General features: G+C 1.3%; 1 protein-coding gene across 1 annotated transcript in view; it reads right to left on the bottom strand.

Annotated features, from left to right (window-relative positions):
* Positions 1–12,223, bottom strand: part of LOC119769132 — a 113,647-nt gene that overhangs the window by 97,031 nt on the left and 4,393 nt on the right. The window lies entirely within an intron of this gene.

Consider the following 12,223-nt stretch of genomic DNA (forward strand, 5'->3'; position numbering starts at 1 on the left):
AATTTTCTAATTTTATAATTTTCTAATTTTCTAATTTTTCTAATTTTATAATTTCATAATTTTCTAATTTTATAATTTTATAATTTTATAATTTTATAATTTTACTAATTTTATAATTTATAATTTTATAATTTTATAATTTTATAATTTTATAATTTTATAATTTTATAATTTTATAATTTTATAATTTTATAATTTTATAATTTTATAATTTTATAATTTTATGAATTTTATAATTTATAATTTTATAATTTTATAATTTTATAATTTTATAATTTTATAATTTTATAATTTTATAATTTTATAATTTTATAATTTTATAATTTTATAATTTTATAATTTTATAATTTATAATTTATAATTTATAATTTTATAATTTTATAATTTATAATTTTATAATTTTATAACATTATAATTTTATAATTTTATAATTTTATAATTTTATAATATTATATAATTTTATAATATTATAATTTTATATTATAATTTTATAATTTTATAATTTTATAATTTTATAATTTTATAATTTTATAATTTTATAATTTTATAATTTTATAATTTATAATTTATAATTTTATAATTTTATAATTTTATAATTTTATAATTTATAATTTTATAATTTATAATTTTATAATTTTATAATTTTATAATTTATAATTTATAATTTTATAATTTATAATTTTATAATTTTATAATTTTATAATTTTATAATTTTATAATTTTATAATTTTATAATTTTATAATTTTATAATTTTATAATTTTATAATTTTATAATTTTATAATTTTATAATTTTATAATTTTATAATTTTATATTTTATAATTTTATAATTTTATAATTTTATAATTTTATAATTTGCAATTTTATAATTTTATAATTTTATAATTTTATAATTTTATAATTTTATAATTTTATAATTTTATAATTTTATAATTTTATAATTTTATAATTTTATAATTTTATAATTTTATAATTTTATAATTTTATAATTTTATAATTTTATAATTTTATAATTTTATAATTTATTTTTTAAAATTTTATAATTTTACAATTTTATAATTTTATAATTTTATAATTTTATAATTTTATAATTTTATAATTTTATAATTTTATAATTTTATAATTTTATATTTTATAATTTTATAATTTTATAATTTTATAATTTTATAATTTTATAATTTATAATTTTATAATTTTATAATTTTATAATTTTATAATTTTATAATTTTATAATTTTATAATTTTATAATTTTATAATTTATAATTTTATAATTTTATAATTTTATAATTTTATAATTTTATAATTTTATAATTTTATAATTTTATAATTTTATAATTTTATAATTTTATAATTTATAATTTTATAATTTTATAATTTTATAATTTTATAATTTTATAATTTTATAATTTTATATTTTATAATTTTATAATTTTATAATTTTATAATTTTATAATTTTATAATTTTATAATTTTATAATTTTATAATTTTATAATTTTATAATTTTATAATTTTATAATTTTATAATTTTATAATTTTATAATTTTATAATTTTATAATTTTATAATTTTATAATTTTATAATTTTATAATTTTATAATTTTATAATTTTATAATTTATAATTTTATAATTTTATAATTTTATAATTTTATAATTTTATAATTTTATAATTTTATAATTTTATAATTTTATAATTTTATAATTTTATAATTTTATAATTTTATAATTTTATAATTTTATAATTTTATAATTTTATAATTTTATAATTTTATAATTTTATAATTTTATAATTTTATAATTTTATAATTTTATAATTTTATAATTTTATAATTTTATAATTTTATAATTTTATAATTTTATAATTTTATAATTTTATAATTTTATAATTTTATAATTTTATAATTTTATAATTTTATAATTTTATAATTTTATAATTTATAATTTTATAATTTTATAATTTTATAATTTTATAATTTTATAATTTTATAATTTATAATTTTATAATTTTATAATTTTATAATTTTATAATTTTATAATTTTATAATTTTATAATTTTATAATTTTATAATTTTATAATTTTATAATTTTATAATTTATAATTTTATAATTTTATAATTTTATTTAATTTATAATTTTATAATTTTATAATTTTATAATTTTATAATTTTATAATTTTATAATTTATAATTTTATAATTTTATAATTTTATAATTTTATAATTTTATAATTTATAATTTTATAATTTTATAATTTTATAATTTTATAATTTTATAATTTTATAATTTTATAATTTTATAATTTTATAATTTTATAATTTTATAATTTTATAATTTTATAATTTTATAATTTTATAATTTTATAATTTTATATTTTATAATTTTATAATTTTATAATTTTATACTTTATTTTATAATTTTATAATTTTATAATTTTATAATTTTATATTTTATAATTTTATAATTTATAATTTTATAATTTTATAATTTTATAATTTTATAATTTTATAATTTTATAATTTTATAATTTTATAATTTTATAATTTTATAATTTTATAATTTTATAATTTTATAATTTTATAATTTTATAATTTTATAATTTTATAATTTTATAATTTTATTTTATAATTTTATAATTTTATAATTTTATAATTTTATAATTTTATAATTTATAATTTTATAATTTTATAATTTATAATTTTATAATTTATAATTTTATAATTTTATAATTTTATAATTTTATAATAATTTTATAATTTTATAATTTTATAATTTTATAATTTTATAATTTTATAATTTTATAATTTATAATTTTATAATTTTATAATTTTATAATTTTATAATTTTATAATTTTATAATTTTATAATTTTATAATTTTATAATTTTATAATTTTATAATTTTATAATTTTATAATTTTATAATTTATAATTTTATAATTTTATAATTTTATAATTTTATAATTTTATAATTTTATAATTTTATAATTTTATAATTTTATAATTTTATAATTTTATTTTATAATTTTATAATTTTATAATTTTATTTTATAATTATAATTTATAATTTTATAATTTTATAATTTTATAATTTTATATTTTATAATTTTATAATTTTATAATTTTATAATTTTATAATTTTATAATTTTATAATTTTATAATTTTATAATTTTATAATTTTATAATTTTATAATTTTATAATTTTATAATTTTATAATTTTATAATTTTATAATTTTATAATTTTATAATTTTATAATTTTATAATTTTATAATTTTATAATTTTATAATTTATAATTTTATAATTTTATAATTTTATAATTTTATAATTTTATAATTTTATAATTTTATAATTTTATAATTTTATAATTTTATAATTTTATAATTTTATAATTTTATAATTTTATAATTTTATAATTTTATAATTTTATAATTTTATAATTTTATAATTTTATAATTTTATAATTTTATAATTTTATAATTTTATAATTTTATAATTTTATAATTTTATAATTTTATAATTTTATAATTTTATAATTTTATAATTTTATAATTTTATAATTTTATAATTTATAATTTTATAATTTTATAATTTTATAATTTATAATTTTATAATTTTATAATTTTATAATTTTATAATTTATAATTTTATAATTTTATAATTTTATAATTTTACTTTATAATTTTATAATTTTATAATAATTTTATAATTTTATAATTTTATAATTTTATAATTTTATAATTTTATAATTTTATAATTTTATAATTTTATAATTTTATAATTTTATAATTTTATAATTTTATAATTTTATAATTTTATAATTTATAATTTTATAATTTTATAATTTTATAATTTTATAATTTTATAATTTTATAATTTTATAATTTTATAATTTTATAATTTTATAATTTTATAATTTTATAATTTTATAATTTTATAATTTTATAATTTTATAATTTTATAATTTTATAATTTATAATTTTATAATTTTATAATTTTATAATTTTATAATTTTATAATTTTATAATTTATAATTTTATAATTTTATAATTTATAATTTTATAATTTTATAATTTTATAATTTTATAATTTTATAATTTATAATTTTATAATTTTATAATTTTATAATTTTATAATTTTATAATTTTATAATTTTATAATTTTATAATTTTATAATTTTATAATTTTATAATTTTATATTTTATAATTTTATAATTTTATAATTTTATAATTTTATATAATTTTATAATTTTATAATTTTATAATTTTATAATTTATAATTTTATAATTTTATAATTTTATAATTTTATAATTTTATAATTTTATAATTTTATAATTTTATAATTTTATAATTTTATAATTTTATAATTTTATAATTTTATAATTTTATAATTTTATAATTTTATAATTTTATAATTTATAATTTTATAATTTTATAATTTTATAATTTATAATTTTATAATTTTATAATTTTATAATTTTATATTTTATAATTTTATACTTTATATTTTATAATTTTATAATTTTATAATTTTATAATTTTATAATTTTATAATTTTATAATTTTATAATTTTATTATAATTTTATAATTTTATAATTTTATAATTTTATAATTTTATAATTTTATAATTTTATAATTTTATAATTTTATAATTTTATAATTTTATAATTTTATAATTTTATAATTTTATAATTTTATAATTTTATAATTTTATAATTTTATAATTTTATAATTTTATAATTTTATAATTTTATAATTTTATAATTTTATAATTTTATAATTTTATAATTTTATAATTTTATAATTTTATAATTTTATAATTTTATAATTTTATATTTATAATTTTATAATTTTATAATTTTATAATTTATAATTTTATAATTTTATAATTTTATAATTTTATAATTTTATAATTTTATAATTTTATAATTTTATAATTTTATAATTTTATAATTTTATAATTTTATAATTTTATAATTTTATAATTTTATAATTTTATAATTTATAATTTATAATTTTATAATTTTATAATTTTATAATTTTATAATTTTATAATTTTATAATTTTATAATTTATAATTTTATAATTTTATAATTTTATAATTTTATAATTTTATAATTTTATAATTTATTTATAATTTTATAATTTTATAATTTATAATTTTATAATTTTATAATTTTATAATTTTATAATTTTATAATTTTATAATTTTATAATTTTATAATTTTATAATTTTATAATTTTATAATTTTATAATTTTATAATTTTATAATTTTATAATTTTATAATTTATAATTTTATAATTTTATAATTTTATAATTTATAATTTTATAATTTTATAATTTTATAATTTTATAATTTTATAATTTTATAATTTTATAATTTATAATTTTATAATTTTATAATTTTATAAATTTTATAATTTTATAATTTTATAATTTTATAATTTTATAATTTTATAATTTTATAATTTTATAATTTTATAATTTTATAATTTTATAATTTTATAATTTTATAATTTTTATAATTTTATAATTTTATAATTTTATAATTTTATAATTTTATAATTTTATAATTTTATAATTTTATAATTTTATAATTTTATAATTTTATAATTTTATAATTTTATAATTTTATAATTTATAATTTATAATTTTATAATTTTATAATTTTATAATTTTATAATTTTATAATTTATAATTTTATAATTTTATAATTTTATAATTTTATAATTTTATAATTTTATAATTTTATAATTTATAATTTTATAATTTTATAATTTTATAATTTTATAATTTTATAATTTTATAATTTTATAATTTTATAATTTTATAATTTTATAATTTTATAATTTTATAATTTTATAATTTTATAATTTTATAATTTTATAATTTTATAATTTTATAATTTTATAATTTTATAATTTTATAATTTTATAATTTTATAATTTTATAATTTTATAATTTTATAATTTTATAATTTTATAATTTATATTTAATTTTATAATTTTATAATTTATAATTTTATAATTTTATAATTTTATAATTTTATAATTTTATAATTTTATAATTTTATAATTTTATAATTTTATAATTTTATAATTTATAATTTTATAATTTATAATTTTATAATTTTATATTTTATAATTTTATAATTTTATAATTTTATAATTTTATAATTTTATAATTTTATAATTTATAATTTTATAATTTTATAATTTTATAATTTTATAATTTTATAATTTTATAATTTTATAATTTTATAATTTTATAATTTTATAATTTATAATTTTATAATTTTATAATTTATAATTTTATAATTTATAATTTTATAATTTTATAATTTTATAATTTATAATTTTATAATTTTATAATTTTATAATTTTATAATTTATAATTTTATAATTTTATAATTTTATAATTTTATAATTTTATAATTTTATAATTTTATAATTTTATAATTTATAATTTTATAATTTTATAATTTTATAATTTTATAATTTTATAATTTTATATTTTATAATTTTATAATTTTATAATTTTATAATTTTATAATTTTATAATTTTATAATTTTATAATTTTATAATTTTATAATTTTATAATTTTAATTTTATAATTTTATAATTTTATAATTTTATAATTTTATAATTTTATAATTTTATAATTTTATAATTTTATAATTTTATAATTTTATAATTTTATAATTTTATAATTTTATAATTTTATAATTTTATAATTTTATAATTTTATAATTTTATAATTTATAATTTTATAATTTATAATTTTATAATTTTATAATTTTATATTTTATAATTTATAATTTTATAATTTTATAATTTTATAATTTATAAATTTATATTTTATAATTTTATAATTTTATAATTTTATAATTTTATAATTTTATAATTTATAATTTTATAATTTTATAATTTTATAATTTTATAATTTTATAATTTTATAATTTTATAATTTATAATTTTATAATTTTATAATTTTATAATTTTATAATTTTATAATTTTATAATTTATAATTTTATAATTTTATAATTTTATAATTTTATAATTTTATAATTTTATAATTTTATAATTTTATAATTTTATAATTTTATAATTTTATAATTTTATAATTTTATAATTTTATAATTTTATAATTTATAATTTTATAATTTTATAATTTTATAATTTTATAATTTTATAATTTTATAATTTTATAATTTTATAATTTTATAATTTTATAATTTTATAATTTTATAATTTTATAATTTTATAATTTTATAATTTTATAATTTTATAATTTTATAATTTTATAATTTTATAATTTTATAATTTATAATTTTATAATTTTATAATTTTATAATTTTATAATTTTATAATTTTATAATTTTATAATTTTATAATTTTATAATTTTATAATTTTATAATTTTATAATTTTATAATTTTATAATTTTATAATTTTATAATTTTATAATTTATAATTTTATAATTTTATAATTTTATAATTTATAATTTATAATTTTATAATTTTATAATTTTATAATTTTATAATTTTATAATTTTATAATTTTATAATTTTATAATTTTATAATTTTATAATTTTATAATTTTATAATTTTATAATTTTATAATTTTATAATTTTATAATTTTATAATTTTATAATTTTATAATTTTATAATTTTATATTTTATAATTTTATAATTTTATAATTTTATAATTTTATAATTTTATAATTTATAATTTTATAATTTTATAATTTTATAATTTTATAATTTTATAATTTATAATTTTATAATTTATAATTTTATAATTTATAATTTTATAATTTTATAATTTTATAATTTTATAATTTTATAATTTTATAATTTTATAATTTTATAATTTTATAATTTTATAATTTTATAATTTTATAATTTTATAATTTTATAATTTTATAATTTTATAATTTATAATTTATAATTTCTATTTTATAATTTTATAATTTTATAATTTTATAATTTTATAGTATAATTTTATAATTTTATAATTTTATAATTTTATAATTTTCATTTTATAATTTTATAATTTTATAATTTTATAATTTATAATTTTATAATTTTATAATTTTATAAAGGCCGATGCAAATATTTAAAAAGTTTTTGTCCTCAGCCTGGCCGAGGTCAAGGGGGCAAAAAAAATAAAATAATATAATTTTAAATAACAAGCCATAGTCTTCATTTAAATGAAAAAGTGTTTTAAATGCATTTTACACTAGTTCAGTTGTTTTTTTTGCAATCATTAGTTTTCAAAAAAATTGAGATCTGACAAAAACAAAATTGTATCGAAAAAAAGATTTTGCATCGAAATTTTAAAAATCTTAAGACTTTTTCATAAACCCAAACATGCTAAAAATGATTTTAAACGCAGGAGAATGTATTTTAATTTGATTTCAGCTGGTTGCACTTGAATTTTCATTAAAATTTTGAAGTTTATTGTAAAAATATTTTTTTTGCCCCCTGATTTTTCGGGCCAATTTTGAAGGGGGGGGGTGACAAAAACTTTTAAAAATATTTGTACCAGCCTAATTTTATAATTTTATAATTTTATAATTTTATAATTTTATAATTTTATAATTTTATAATTTTATAATTTTATAATTTTATAATTTTATAATTTTATAATTTTATAATTTTATAATTTTATAATTTTATAATTTTATAATTTTATAATTTTATAATTTTATAATTTATAATTTTATAATTTTATAATTTTATAATTTTATAATTTTATAATTTTATAATTTTATAATTTTATAATTTATAATTTATAATTTTATAATTTTATAATTTATAATTTTATAATTTTATAATTTTATAATTTTATAATTTTATAATTTTATAATTTTATAATTTTATAATTTTATAATTTTATAATTTTATAATTTTATAATTTTATATTTTATAATTTTATATTTTATAATTTTATAATTTTATAATTTTATAATTTTATAATTTTATAATTTTATAATTTTATAATTTTATAATTTTATAATTTTATAATTTTATATTTTATAATTTTATAATTTTATAATTTTATAATTTTATAATTTTATAATTTTATAATTTTATAATTTTATAATTTATAATTTTATAATTTTATAATTTATAATTTATAATTTATAATTTTATAATTTTATAATTTTATAATTTTATAATTTTATAATTTTATAATTTTATAATTTATATTTTATAATTTTATAATTTTATAATTTTATAATTTTATAATTTTATTTTATAATTTTATAATTTTATAATTTATAATTTTATAATTTTATAATTTATAATTTATAATTTTATAATTTTATAATTTTATAATTTTATATTTTTTATAATTTTATAATTTTATATTTTATAATTTTATAATTTTATAATTTTATAATTTATAATTTTATAATTTTATACTTTATAATTTTATAATTTATAATTTTATAATTTATAATTTATAATTTTATAATTTATAATTTTATAATTTTATAATTTTATAATTTTATAATTTTATAATTTTATAATTTTATAATTTTATAATTTTATAATTTTATAATTTTATAATTTTATAATTTTATAATTTTATAATTTTATAATTTTATAATTTTATAATTTTATAATTTTATAATTTTATAATTTTATAATTTTATAATTTTATAATTTTATAATTTTATAATTTTATAATTTTATAATTTTATAATTTTATAATTTTATAATTTTATAATTTTATAATTTTCTAATTTTCTAATTTTCTAATTTTCTAATTTTCTAATTTTCTAATTTTCTAATTTTCTAATTTTATAATTTTCTAATTTTATAATTTTATAATTTTCTAATTTTCTAATTTTCTAATTTTCTAATTTTATAATTTTATAATTTTATAATTTTATAATTTTATAATTTTATAATTTTCTAATTTTATAATTTTATAATTTTATAATTTTATAATTTTATAATTTTATAATTTTCTAATTTTATAATTTTATAATTTTATAATTTTATAATTTTATAATTTTATAATTTTATAATTTTATAATTTTATAATTTTATAATTTTATAATTTTATAATTTTATAATTTTATAATTTTATAATTTTATAATTTTATAATTTTATAATTTTATAATTTTATAATTTTATAATTTTATAATTTTATAATTTTATAATTTTATAATTTTATAATTTTATAATTTTATAATTTTATAATTTTATAATTTTATAATTTTATATTTTATAATTTTATAATTTTATAATTTTATAATTTTATAATTTTATAATTTTATAATTTTATAATTTATAATTTTATAATTTTATAATTTATAATTTATAATTTTATAATTTTATAATTTTATAATTTTATAATTTATAATTTTATAATTTTATAATTTTATAATTTTATAATTTTATAATTTTATAATTTATAATTTTATAATTTTATAATTTTATAATTTTATAATTTTATAATTTTATAATTTTATAATTTTATAATTTTATAATTTTATAATTTTATAATTTATAATTTTATAATTTTATAATTTTATAATTTTATAATTTTATAATTTTATAATTTTATAATTTTATAATTTTATAATTTTATAATTTTATAATTTTATAATTTTATAATTTTATAATTTTATAATTTTATAATTTTATAATTTTATATTTTATAATTTTATAATTTTATAATTTTATAATTTTATAATTTATAATTTTATAATTTTATAATTTTATAATTTTATAATTTTATAATTTTATAATTTTATAATTTTATAATTTTATAATTTTATAATTTTATAATTTTATAATTTTATAATTTTATAATTTTATAATTTTATAATTTTATAATTTTATAATTTTATAATTTTATAATTTTATAATTTTATAATTTTATAATTTTATAATTTTATAATTTTATAATTTTATAATTTTATAATTTTATAATTTTATAATTTTATAATTTATAATTTTATAATTTTATAATTTTATAATTTTATAATTTATAATTTTATAATTTTATAATTTTATAATTTTATATAATTTTATAATTTTATAATTTTATAATTTTATAATTTTATAATTTTATAATTTTATAATTTTATAATTTTATAATTTTATAATTTTATAATTTTATAATTTTATAATTTATAATTTTATAATTTTATAATTTTATAATTTTATAATTTTATAATTTTATAATTTTATAATTTTATAATTTTATAATTTTATAATTTTATAATTTTATAATTTTATAATTTTATAATTTTATAATTTTATAATTTTATAATTTATAATTTTATAATTTTATAATTTTATAATTTTATAATTTTATAATTTTATAATTTTATAATTTTATAATTTTATAATTTTATAATTTTATAATTTTATAATTTTATAATTTTATAATTTTATAATTTTATAATTTTATAATTTTATAATTTTATAATTTTATAATTTTATAATTTTATAATTTTATAATTTTATAATTTTATAATTTTATAATTTTATAATTTTATAATTTTATAATTTTATAATTTTATAATTTTATATTTTATAATTTTATAATTTTATAATTTTATAATTTTATAATTTTATAATTTTATAATTTATAATTTTATAATTTTATAATTTTATAATTTTATAATTTTATAATTTATAATTTTATAATTTTATAATTTTATAATTTTATAATTTTATAATTTTATAATTTTATAATTTTATAATTTTATAATTTTATAATTTATAATTTTATAATTTTATAATTTTATAATTTTATAATTTTATAATTTATAATTTTATAATTTTATAATTTTATAATTTTATAATTTTATAATTTTATAATTTTATAATTTTATAATTTTATAATTTTATAATTTTATAATTTTATAATTTTATAATTTTATAATTTTATAATTTTATAATTTTATAATTTATAATTTTATAATTTTATAATTTTATAATTTTATAATTTTATAATTTTATAATTTTATAATTTTATAATTTATAATTTTATAATTTTATAATTTTATAATTTTATAATTTTATAATTTTATAATTTTATAATTTTATAATTTTATAATTTTATAATTTATTTATAAATTTTATAATTTTATAATTTATAATTTTATAATTTTATAATTTTATAATTTTATAATTTTATAATTTATAATTTATAATTTTATAATTTTATAATTTTATAATTTTATAATTTTA

Source organism: Culex quinquefasciatus, chromosome 3, assembly GCF_015732765.1.
Source record: "Culex quinquefasciatus strain JHB chromosome 3, VPISU_Cqui_1.0_pri_paternal, whole genome shotgun sequence".
Lineage (NCBI taxonomy): Eukaryota > Metazoa > Arthropoda > Insecta > Diptera > Culicidae > Culex > Culex quinquefasciatus.